Below are 13,430 nucleotides of genomic sequence, written 5' to 3' on the forward strand. Positions count from 1 at the left end.
ATCCTGCTTTGGATTCTGTGTCTCCCTCTCTCTCTGCCCCTCCCCCGCTCATGCTCTGTCTCTCTGTCAAAAATAAATAAACATTAAAAAAATTTTTTTAAAAGAAAAAAAAGAAAAGAGCTAATTATTCCCCCCCAGTCCTCCTCCCTCACCCCCCCGACTTAAGCAATCTAAAATAGACAAAGTATAAGTTGACTGGATTTATAAATCTGCAGTTCACTCATTTAACTGAAAATACCTGTACTTTTTCTTCGTAGCTATATTTATTAAGCAACCCCATGGCAGGCACGGTGCTATGCTCTCTTTAGATATATACTATTTAAGATCTTTGGATCACCATGAAAAGATAGATGTCATTATTCCTACTCGGTAGAAGATGAAACTAAAATGCAGATATATTAAGTCACTTGCCCACAGTCACTCCGTTTGTGATGGAGCTGAGATTCCAATAAGCCAGTGCCTCTGACTGCAGTGTAGTGCGCATAACAATTATGTGTGTAAGTACAAAACGTATATTGAAGAGGCATAAGTGAGGGTCATACTACCATTTGCAAAACAGTTTGTGGCAAAATGGAACTCATTTTGAAGGCCCTTTTAGGCTCACCATTGGAAGATTTAGAATTCATTAGAACAGGCCCTGGTAAGGGGCGCCTGGGTGGCGCAGTCGGTTAAGCGTCCGACTTCAGCCAGGTCACGATCTTGCGGTCCGGGAGTTCGAGCCCCGCATGAGGCGCTGGGCTGATGGCTCAGAGCCTGGAGCCTGTTTCTGATTCTGTGTCTCCCTCTCTCTCTGCCCCTCCCCCGTTCATGCTCTGTCTCTCTCTGTCCCAAAAATAAATAAACGTTGAAAAAAAAAATTAAAAAAAAAAAAAAAAAAGAACAGGCCCTGGTATATAGTCGGTTCTCAATTTGAACAGATACTTGGATTTATAACCATGGGATTTATGCATGGAACATCACTCTGGGGTTGCTGATGGAATTGGCAGTGTATCTGTCGTATGTCGAGTTGAGATGGTTGTTTTACAGTTTCCATGTTTGCACTTGACCTGACAGACGGTCCTTGGCATAGTGGCCCGTGAGGGAAGCAGCCATCATGTTCAGAGTCCTGGAACACTAACCCACACTCTCTGCTTAAAGATATGTTAGATGGAGGAGTGCCTGGGTGGCTCAGTTGAGCGTCCGACTTCAGCTCAGGTCATGATCTCAGGATTCCTGAGTTTGAGCCCCACATTGGATTTTCTGCTGTCAGTGTGGAGCCCACTTTGGATCCTCTGTTGCCTCTCTCTTTGCCCCTCCCTGGTTCACATGCTCTCTCTCTCAAAAATAAATAAACATTTAAAGAAAGTGTTCAGCACATAGACGTCAGTTAATAAATATTTTGTTCAACAAATAATTTGCAAGGGTGACGGGCAAGAGGGAGGGAGTGGAGAAAGGATATTTGCATGGCAGTACCATTCTACAGTCAGGCTCACAAAGAGTTGCCCGGGAAGCTGGCTGCTAACCTGTACGATATAAGCTATGAGATGTAGCTAAAAGACCACGGGGATTGGATGCACCCTCACACAGAATTTGTTAGCCGTTTATTTGCCCAGTGGTCAGCAAACTGAGAATTCTCATAGGAAACCACCCAGGCCAGTGTAGGCACCTGGCGGATTTTACAGAGGAACGATAGAACCTTCTGTTCTGTCATGAATCTCCTCTACAGTATTTTGGCTCTGAGTCTTGTCACAGTGTTCTACCTACTGTGAGAAAAAGTCTGGCATTAGTTTTCCTCGTGTCTAAAGGCAGTGGCCATGAGTATTACTTAGTGAGTAATCCTCTGTACCGGGTGCCACGATCACGCTGAAGGCTCCCAGCAACCCTACAGGGTAGTGGTGGTTATTACCATTATTTTTCAGAGCAGAACCTGAGCAGGAAAAGAAAATACTTTTCTCACAGTCACCCCTCAGGTAAATGGCAGGTACAGCACTTGAACCCTGATCTGCCTGAAACAACACACAGGCTCTTATCACCACTCACCCGCCCCTTATCTGGGTTAGATGGTTTCACACTCTGTAGACGATAGTCGTTGGACAGCAAAGGGAAGAAATGAACTTTCCATGTCAGCCTGGTTCTCAGCACACGTCTCTGAAGTTTTAGGCAGGTTTATGGGGCTTTTTAAGTTGTTGCAAATGCAGATAACGAGATGAGGCACGCTTGGCACCCGCCTGTCATCGACCCCATACTGTTCTTCCCTGTGTTGGTCAGCAGGTGAGGGCTTGTACTGAGATGCGTTTTTCTGATCTCTCCTGCTCCCGCCTTCCAGCTCCCTATCCAGGAGAACCCTGGTGACTCTTCCTCTCTTGATCCCAGCAGGATCCATAAAATTCCTGCAACTTGATGCAAAAAGAGAGGGAGACAAGCGTTGACTGACAATTCTGGCAAACATTATTTAAGCTGAAGAGGAGCACTGCAGATCGTCTACTAGACTATTAGTGCTGATAATGGCAGGATGCTTTCTTGTCAGCATTCCATTTTCAGATGTTCATGACTGTTTAATTACCTCCACCATCCCACAGTGCCAGGATGTGCCTCTTCCAAACACTACTGGAAGGTCACTGTCAATTACAACCAGCTACATGCACTCTCTACGTTGTGGATCTTGAATAGCTTTTTTCATTCCGAGGACCGTCACAAATAGTCCATATAACAGCTCTAATTTTCCCTCTTAGAATTCAGATTTTTTTCCGTTTGTACCATGAGAAGCAAAAAGAAAATCTGATGGAACTGCTTTCTTTCTGCTGAAGTGTGTTTTTTCTCTGTAATGATTATTTGTTTATTTTTATTTTTTTTAACATTTATTCATTTTTGAGAGAGAGAGAGGACAGAGCACAAGCAGGGAAGGGGCAGAGAGAGAGGGAGACACAGAACCTGAAGCAGACTCCAGGCTCTGAGCTGTCAGGACAGAGCCCAACACGGGGCTTGAACTCACGAACTGTGAGATCATGACCTGAGCCAAAGTCGGACGCTCAACCGACTGAGCCACCCAGGCGCCCCTCTCTGTAATGATTATTTAAATAGGAGTCTATTTCAAAATGCCCACCCTCATCTTACATGTTATCTGAAATTTACTCGTAAATTTGTTTAGCTATTTGAATAATTCTGGGAGTTACATATTTGATATCAATGTTGAAAGAGAAGTTTAATCCACGGAGGGTGATTTTATCAAGAAAATAGCTTTGCTATGAAAAATATATGGTTCTTTTTTTTTACAGAGTAACAAAATGAATTCTTATCCAATAAAATTTAAACCAGTGATACAAACTTTGTGTCAGTGTCTCTGAGAACATCTAAGAAGGTAGAGAGAGTCTGAGAGCTAAAATAAGAAATACTCAGGTTCTTAAGTGATAGCTAATGATTTTTTAATTTAAGTATTAAAATATAGATTTTCAAATCTGAGCACAGTGTTTTTAAATCAGAGTGAGCAAAGTCATTTTGCTTATGCTGTACCAGTAAGCAGGGGAGACTTCAGCACCTGCTGAATATGTGGTAAAAACACAAGCCCTTGTTGAGATGGGAAAGGAGGTAGTTGTTTCAGTATAGTGAGCCCTGAACTCACACACTGACCTTCCACATGATCATCAGTCAGACTGATCAGATTGGGTTATAACAAGGCAATAGTAATATCTTTCTTTAGGCTTTTGGTGCTAGTGGTCTAATTCATAATCAGTGCTAATGATAACTCTTAACTTCAAAGAGTTTGTGAATGGTATCGAGGAATTTTCACATAGCAACTTTTAAGAAAGGCTCTCCTGTCTGAGATGGTGAAGTGACTTCCTTAAGGTAGTGTCTTGAGATTCCTTTCAGGCCTAGTTACTGTGATTAGTATTGTGTATTGTAGGACCTGCATGGGCGTATCTTGTGTTCTTTCTCTCTGTGGCCACTGCTGCCACCAACTTCCTTCCCTCCATCCTCTTTTAGTTCGGGGTCCTCTGAAAGCAGAGTCTGAGACAAGGACTTACTTGGGAGGTGACCTCTAGACGCTGGAGTCAGGGCCGAGAGATTGGTTGAGGGAAGAATGGAAAGTCTATGAAGAGTGGAATATTGAAATATTGAGCTGGTTACCACTTTGGGCAACTGGGGACTCAACCTCATTGGCGACCGTTGGAGGAAGTGTTCTGAGTGCACCTACAGTAACGTCCCCCACCCCCCACCAGAGGTTTGAAGGCTGGAGCATTATCCACCAGCTCCTCACCCCACCCTTGCTCCCTCTCCTTACCTCCTGCTTCTCTGCCTCACATTAACTCCTCCACACTTGGCTGAGTGGGCTCTGCGGCTTTGGAGAAAGTTCTGAAGCAGAGGAGCTGGGCAGCCTCAAGATGGCAGCCTCAAGATGGCAGCAAACTGATGGTTGCCAGAGAGGAGGTGGTAGGGGATGGGCAAAATGGGTAAGGGGAGCGGGAGATACAGGCTTCCAGTTACAGAAGGAATAAGTCCATGGGAATGACAGGCACAGCATAAGGAATATAGTCAGTGATGTTGTAATAGCATTGTATGGTATGGCAATAGATGGTAGCGATCTCCCTGGTGGTGAGCACAGCATAATGTATAAACTTGTGGAATCACTATGTTGTACACTTGAAACTAATGTAACGTTGTGTGTTAACTCTACTCAAAAAAAAACACAAAACCAAAACCAAAAAGATGGGATGTTCTCAGTGTCTAAAGGAATGGCTGGCCAGAGCTGGAGCTGAACTCAGATGTGGTTCAAGTCAGAGGTGGCTGAAGGGATGTGGCATGGAACCCCATTGGCAGATGCCATGATGTTCCAACCTCTATTCCTGACCCTCCTTCTCCATCTTCCAGCTTGCTTCCCTCCCATTCCCGCTCTGCCTCCTACATTCCCTCCTACCACCTCCAGTGCTTCCTGCTTACCCCTCCTTGCTTTCCACCTCACCCCCATCCCCACCCTCCTGCTGGATTCCTAACTCAGCTGTGCGGTTCCACCACCTCTGCTCTAACCCCTCTCCAGCTGTTGTCATCCTCCCCCGCCCCTCCTCGTTTGGGGGCCTTTTTCTCTTACCAGCTTTCTATTTCATCAAAACAATAAAAGACTACAAGGAAAATGGCTTCCAAAGCTCAAATCTTACATTGGGTTCGAGATCGTACAAGATATTGTGAGCTAACTTGCCGCGGGATCTTTAAAATCTCATGCCTCCTTTCCAACAAATTATTCAGACCTCTTCCCTACTCCATGCTCCTTAGAAGGGAATCGCTACTGAAAATAGCATTCAGAGTTTGAAAGCTGGAATGCAGTGTGGGTTGACGAGTTCAGCTTGTTGCGGGGAGAACTTTATTCTGAGAGTTGCAGTTGTAGGAGACACACACCCCTGCCGAGCAGGTGACACAGGATGATGGGACTCCATGTTCTACCGCAGCAGCAAAGAACGCACGCCAACCAGAACTAGTAAAGTAGGCAGACCTGGGCCCACAGCTGTCCCTCTGAGCCCAAACCTTGCCAGGGTGTCCAAGAGCTTTGACAGCCCAATTACCCATGCACATGTTGTTCAGTGTCCCCTGGTACAGGGCACCTTTGCAGGGTACCCGGGCTGAAAGGCTGACCTCCAAGGCCCTTATGCTCTTTGCTGATTCCCCTGGGTTTCCTTTCCAGCTTTCAGGGACCCAAAAGATTTGGCAGAGCCTGAAGTAATCTTTTTCCTTCATGGTGAATGCGCAAGAAGTTCAGACTCTCTGGCTTGAACTTCATCAGGCCGGCCTGCTGAGTTCCAAATACATTGTTCATGCTTCCGTAGCAGTGACGACGGGGTTGTAGTGTGCTTTCTCTGTTCACATGTTTGCTGCCTTCCCCACTAGACTCGAAGCACCTTGTGGCCGGAGGAAGCACACCCTCGTACTGAGATTTGCTGCCATTTATTGGACATTCTAAGGCTGTGAGCATATTTCACTTTCTTTATGATAGTCCTGCCAGGTAGGTATCACTGTCTTCACTTTGTAGATGAGAAGATTGAGGCTGAGAGAGGTCAAGTGTGCCTGAGGATAGACAGCTTTTCAGAACAGAATTGGAACTTGGACCCAGTTGTCTGTATGTCTAAACCAGTGCTTACGCCACTGCCCTGTCTGGCCTCACTGCTTACGTATGTGTGTCTCTTTTCCAAAACACTGGGAGCGAATGAAGGAATAAATAGACTGTACTTAGCAAACCCCAGGCTCATCTCACACATTTATTTGCTTGCTGCATTTGGACACACATGCCAATGTCACCTATCGTTCTACATTGAGAAATGTTATGTTTCTTTGCTTTGCTTTCTAAAAGTAATTCTAATTGGCTTTTTGTACAGTGTATGACATTGGCATATACATTTGAAATCTTTTCCAAGCATATCTAATATGTAGTGTACATGTGTGTATATGTGTGCGTATATATAAAAAATATGCCACATAGGGCTCATTTGAACCTCTTGTTTATTTAACAACAACGTACCACCATGAATATTCTTCCATATTCAAATCCCATTCCTCTGATGTACTTGGAGCAAGTGATACAATAAAATAATCAGATCGGGGTGGACTATTTGAAGTTACTACCCACCTTTATCTAAACCAATGGTCAATGATCTCAAACCAATTTTTTTTTTCCAACGTTTTTTTTATTTATTTTTGGGACAGAGAGAAACAGAGCATGAACGGGGGAGGGGCAGAGAGAGAGGGAGACGCAGAATCGGAAACAGGCTCCAGGCTCCGAGCCATCAGCCCAGAGCCCGACGCGGGGCTCGAACTCACGGACCGCGAGATCGTGACCTGGCTGAAGTCGGACGCTTAACCGACTGCGCCACCCAGGCGCCCCTCAAACCAATTTTTTTAAGTTTATTTATTTATTTTTGAGAGAGAGAGTAAGGAGGGCTGGGGAGGGAGGGAGAGAGAGAGATGAGTAGAGACAGAGGGAGACAGAGAGAGAGAGAGGATCCAAGGATCCAAGGCAGGGCTTGAACCCACAAACCATGAATTCTTGTCCTGAGCTGAAACCAAGAATTGGATGCTTAACCGACTGAACCACCCAGGCGCCCAGTCTCAAACTAATTTTTAACCATGACTCATTCTTTTTCCAAATAAGTAGCATCAATAAAAATGGCTCCAAATACATAGGATAAATAAAAATGGTGTTAGGGTTGTAGTCGGATGAATTTCCTTTATAGGTGCAGCTTTTCACATTTGCAGATTAAGGAGCCAGACAGAGTAATAAAGCTGCTTCAATTAGATGCTCTTTGTAATTGGAAGTGGGGCACGCCGGTTGCAGTTTTGCGTATGCCTGGGCATCTTATTTTGACCGAGTACCGATGGGAGGATCGTGGCAGCACAGGTCGGTACGAGAAAGCGGTCATCCTTACATAACAGATGCTGCTGCAATTAGCTGAGGACGTGCTGCAGGAGAAGCTTGATTTCAGGGTTTGCGCACAAGTGAATTAGCCCCATAGCAACAGTCCAGACCTTGTGTCCTCCAACATGTCAGAGGTCCATGCAAGACACATTTGATACATGAGCACTCCTTTTTAGTACCACTTTTTAAACAGCCAAAAGTGAATTTTTATTAAAAAATGAAATCTTAACCAAATATTTGTGTAACCCTTTAAAGCATGTCTTATAAAAATGAGGGATTCCATGACATCCAAGAGGTTTCTGGAAGTCAGCTAAGAAACCATCAATTTAGCATCCCCCAATAGTCTAACAAATTTATAAAAGCTGGAAAACAGGGAGGCGACGTAGGACCACCCCAGGAATACACCCAAATATTTAAATCTTCTAATATGGTCAGAAAATCTTTCTTCATGCCTGATTCAAGTTCCTTAAGCTGCTGTCTAAGCTTAATATATAGAAGACTTTTAGAAAATATTTGACTAATAGACCGAGGCGTCTATGGAGGGATAAGGTAATCGGTCACTCTCCTCACCAGATAACTATGATACGTTCTCTCACCCACTCCTGCCTTGGCATTGACTACCCATGATTAGACAGCATTATTTTATGATTAGCCCAACGTCCTGCCAAAGCGGTAATGACTTCTGCAAGACACCTCTGCATAAAAGATACTTGATTCGCTGTATTTTCAGAGTGTGGGTTTGTAAAACGTCCTGACAGAGGCCCTTACAGCACCCGTGTGTGTCTCTGATTCACCTTGTCATAACTCACTCTGGAATAGTGGTGAGTACAGTGGGTCAGGCGGAAAGGGAAAGCCAGTAATTTGATCTGGCCACTTGAACCAACTCATCGTTTGGGAAGTTGGATTCACTCACAGCAGATAAGGATAGGAGGTGGTAGGCAGATCTGAGGAATAAGGAGAAGAGCCAGTTGTCAGAATGGGGTCACAAGGTCAGAGGAGACTTGATAACTGCTGGCCATATGTTGTACGGAGGGTACGAAATCAATCCTTTCTGGCTCGTGTCAGGCTTGTGTGCTGGAGCCTCGGATGGGGCGCCGAGTGGGGAGCCAGGGGAGAGCAGAGCTTCAGAGCATGGGTGCCAGGCAAGGTCTAATATGCTTGGCATTGGGCTATCCCAAAGGGCGTATGGGGATTTGCCCCCACAGTCTTACAGTCTTGGACAGGGCATGCCAGGAGGTGATCTAAATTATTTAGTGAGCTCTTGCTTGTATTGCTGTCAGCCCCTTTGCCCAAGCCCATATCCTTTTTTTAAAAAAATATTTTTTAACATTTATTTATTTATTTTTTTGGGGGGGGAGGTTGCAGAGAGAGGGAGACAGAAGATCTGAAGCAGGCTCTGCCCTGTGAGCCCAGAGCCCAATGTGGGGCTCAAACTCACAAACCATGAGATTGTGGCCTGAGCCAAAATCAAGAGTCAGCCTCCTAACCAACTGGGCCGTTCAGGTGCCCTTTAAAAAAAAAAAAAAATTATTTTGCCCTTGCCCATATATTTACTGCATCACCTATCACCAGAAGGTAGGGTCGTAGCCCAGAATTCAAAGAGAATTTGCAGCTGTGTTCTAGTCCTGGTAGTGAGTATACAGTTTTTATTAACATATGTGGATAGTTTGAAATTGTTTTACACCAGGAGGCAAGAACTTTTGGCTTTCTGTGCATCAGCCACTACTCACGTAATTGGATTCCTACATGAGAGAGGGGGAAAGAGAAGTCAGGCATGTCCCACCATAGGTGGAATGATGTGAGCAAAGGTGGAAGCTGGGCGGATGAGTTTAGGCCCCAGCACACCATATTGCCTTATCCCCTTCCCTGTCTCTCTCTTCCCACGTCCTCACTTGTGCTTCTTGGAATCACCTCCTAAATAAGCCACCTGCCCCCAAGTCCTTGTTTCAGTCTCTGCTTTTGGGGGAGGAAGTCAAACAAAGACCGTGAGTCCAACAGTGAGGCCATCTTCTTACACTGGTTGTGCCACAGCTTTGGGAGAGTGTCCCGTGGAACAATGCCACGGGGCAGGAACATCAGCCCATTGGCCCTCCCAGCCTGAGCGAACTGGAGAGAGACCCAGCCCAGCCAGTCATCCCTGTGTCCACAAAACAGGGACAGTTTTGTGCGGGGAGTGGGAACTTGTGCAGGGTGCAGTAAGGGACGTTGGGGGTGGTTGCTTGGAACCAGCTGTGGAAAGCGGATTACTGCGTAAGTGTGTTACTTCTCTGTTCAGTCTCTCCAGTGTGACGCACGCCTTTCTCTCACTCTGCTCTTTGCTTCTGAGATGGTGAGAGAATTGGGGTTTGAAGCAGACCCAAGTCAGTGCCTTTTGTTGCTCTTTCCTAGTCTTGGCATCAAAGGAATTCTGGAACCAGAAAAATCAAGGCAGAAGAGAGTTATTCTTTCTTCCTTTCTTAAATGGAATTGACACTCTTGCCTGAGTGCTTGTAACATCTGGAGTTTACAGGGAACCACAGACTTCCCTGTGCTCTGTTTTGCTTTGCGTGATTTGACTTTTCCTCCACTTCTCCATTGGCTCTGGTAGCTCTGTAGCACCTCCCACCTGCCTGCCAGCACCCTCACTTCCCACCTCCCAAATAATGCTTAGTCTTTCTTGTCCTTTCCCTCCCAGAAGCAGTTAGTGGGCAGGTGGGGGGCAGGGCGGGCATGAGGACCAGGCTCTAGTATCTTCGGAGCTCTGGGTGTGAGTACAAATGGAGGCTCACGTACTATTTTAACGATATCAACCAAACTTACAAACATTAGATAAAATCTATCTGGCCACCTCCAGTGCTGGGCTCCATTGAGAATCTCAGATACTTTGTGGTTCTACTACAGGAAGTAATGGAGGGAAAGCTGGCTGGGGACCAAGGGAGGAGAAGTGGGCCTGAGCTGAAGCCGGCATCCTCTTCTCTTCCACCCTGGCTCCAAAGCTCTTGGCTCACATGTGTGGACACCCCAGCCCACACAGGCTCTGTCCACACCCTGCCCCTGCAAAAAGCATGTGTCCCTTTTGCCCCTCTTGAGCCTAGAAGTTGGCACGCTGTGGCTCCGAGACCCTCAGGAGAACGCACAAGGAAGAGAGATTACCGCATGCTCTGGATCCAGCTTGGAGCCATTTGGATAAGAAATTCCAGGGTCCCGAAGGGGCCCACAGTCTCCAAGTGGATGCACCCCTTTGGCATGGAGGACTCCTCTGCCCTTGAGGAGGAGTGTGGTTGGAGGAGGACCAGAGCAGATCCCTCTAAGAGCAGAGCTCAGGGCAGTGGCCTCTCTTGTGTGGTTCAGAGGGCAGGACTGCTCTGGGCTGATGGACAGACACATCCAGCACCTCTTTTCTTCTACCTTAAGCCTGTTCTCAGGCATCATGGAAGTGCTCTCTTCTTTGAGCCACTTGAGGACAGAGGGTTCTGTTTCCCATTTCATTTTTGTTTTCTCTAAAATGCCCTCAATCTCTCTCTCTCTCTCTCAAAGTGTGGGGATTGAATAATCAGCTTCTGACTTTGGACCTATTTCTGTTTTAAGCAAAACAGTAGACAGTCCGCCTTGAGCTCCCTTCGACCCTGCACGTCATACTTGGCCATTTATCATCTGGGCCGCGGGAAGGACCCATCTGACAATGTAAGTCAACTCCATAGACTCCTGTCCAGCCTCTGCAGCCCTGGAGGGGCAACCTCAGCGCCCTGGAGGCTTAGCATTATCCGCTAGCTGAGAATCTCTATCAGTAAAACTGAAATCAGAGAGAGTGTGTTGTGGCGAAGTTAGAACCAAAAAAAAGCAGCTGATGAGCAGGAGTTTTAGTCACATTCCCTGGGCCACTGGAGTCATCCGAGCATTTCTTTGGCCGGGGCGGCCCTTCCGCAAGGGCTCGGTGTCTTAGCTCCCGACTCATGTGGTGGGAGAGCAGTCTTAATATAGAGCCGGTCCGTTTGCGTGGGGTTCAGTGGACTGCGTCTCGGGCTCTGTGATAGATAGCAGGTGATATTTCATATCGTCTAGGCAGAACTAAAAGGAACATTAAACTGCATTTCCATTATCAGTGAGGTCCTTAGTGGCCCGAGGATCAGAATCAGAACATTCTAATCAGTCTGCCTAATGTTTTCCTGCACAGCTTGCTACAGGCCTGAGATTAGTTTGCAAGGAAGGCTGAACCACCTTTCACAGGGGAAAAAGTGATCTACAGGAAAAGCCTAAAGAGTGTTGAGCCAGGGGAAGACTCGGTGACAAGTTGGAAGGCCTTGCACTATGAACAAAAGGGGTCACTTCTGGGGAAACCTAAGGATGTGTGCAGAGAGGACCGGCTTCCTTGGCTAGAATATTAAAGTTCATGAAAATTCCCACGAGGGGATCAGTAAGGAAATTGCTGTTCAGAGAAGCCCAAGCTTTGGGCCCTCTTGGTCTTTGCCCTCATGGCAGGCCCTAAAACTACTTCATAGTACTTGCAAAAACTTCTGCTTGCAGTGCTAAAGCATGAAGTTTTAGGATTTCAGGTTGAAGAGAAGGTCAAGGGCATCCAAACTGAAATGTGATGTTCAGTTCCTCTCCAAGGTGCTGCTCGGTAGGCTTCCGGCCTCCTCCAGAAACCTCCAATGGGAGGAAACTCGCCGCATGTAGCTGTGGGCATTTCTCGTTGCTAAACGTTCTTCTTATTACCTGTCAAAATCCTAAGCATCAACTGTCCAAAACAGAGACCTATATCTTAACCTTTAGCACCCTCCCCAAGGGAGGGAGGACCTATATTTGTAAAATCAGATGCTGGAATAGATGATTAACTACAAATACTGGCTTTCACAGGGTAGGATGGTTTGCCTAGAATGTTGGCTAAGGAATCTTTTTTTGTTCTTGTCTGTGTGATATGTGAAGAAAATAACATTATATTATGTGAATAGCTTAAATAGGGATACAAATCTAAGGTTACTAATATGTACAAACCCTTTGAAGTATATTTAGAATGAAAAGAGTCAATAATAATAATAGAATTCTGCACCAGAGTATGTTCTGTACCCTCAGGCAGTCAGTCTATGGCAAATGTGCTTGAGGTAGGAAAATGTATTCTTTTATTCACTCATTCATTTATTCATATATTCATCAAACATTTATTGGGCACCAACTATGAGCTCAGCCCTAAAACAACAGGGATGAAAGACCTGTCATTTTCCCCTTATGAAGGAGCCCAGAGTCCAGCAGAAGAGATGATTTAAACCACTCATCATAACTCCCCAAGAAGATTCCCAGGGTTCTAGCAGGACCGATTGAACTTAGATTAAGTTAGAAGGAATTTCCCAAGATAAATAGGACCATTACAGATTATTATAAGGTGGTTCTTTTCATTGCTTTCTCCAGAAACCCTAGCTCCTTGATGAGTTCGAGAGCAGGTTTTTTGATTAGTCCAGATTCTTGATTAGTTTCTCAAAATATTTCCTCCACTGCTGTGCAAGCAGGACAGGATCTGGAATGCAGGGAGTACTTCAGAGATACGAGATGAGGAAGAGAAGACACAGGGGAGAAGCAGCGCCCCCTCTCTTACTTGTCATTTCAGCCTCTGGTAATGCAACTCTCTGGTCTGTGCCAAGTCGCGGTGCTCAGTGCTGGACATCACATGAAATCTTGCATAGAGATTTCATCAAGTCCTGTCCAGGTTCCTAGGTTTTTGTACCTTCCAGGCATCTTTTGTTTATTAGTCTTTTAAATGGGGACATCTTTAAATCATAAAACCCAAGTCTGTTTTTTTTTTCTTTTTTAACTACTTTTTCCCCCCAGATGCACAACTCATATGATGCAGACTAATTTGCCGTTTTCTGGCCTCTGTTGAGTAACTGCCAGCCTCACATTTTGATGAGAATCAAGACACTTGAACATTGGATAAAAATAAAATGTAAACCCCACTTAAATATAACCAATTTATCCTTCATCAACAGTTAGGATAATGAACCAAATTCCCTGTTTCTCCCATAAGGATATTGTGAGCTTAATGAGACCAAACATATGGTTTCACTTTCCTGCATTTAATCTA

General features: G+C 45.5%; 1 protein-coding gene across 1 annotated transcript in view; it reads left to right on the forward strand.

The window, feature by feature from the left end:
• SNTB1 (syntrophin beta 1) overlaps nucleotides 1–13,430 on the forward strand; it is a 240,201-nt gene that overhangs the window by 67,420 nt on the left and 159,351 nt on the right. The window lies entirely within an intron of this gene.

The sequence above is a fragment of the Lynx canadensis genome, chromosome F2 (assembly GCF_007474595.2).
Source record: "Lynx canadensis isolate LIC74 chromosome F2, mLynCan4.pri.v2, whole genome shotgun sequence".
NCBI classification, from domain to species: domain Eukaryota; kingdom Metazoa; phylum Chordata; class Mammalia; order Carnivora; family Felidae; genus Lynx; species Lynx canadensis.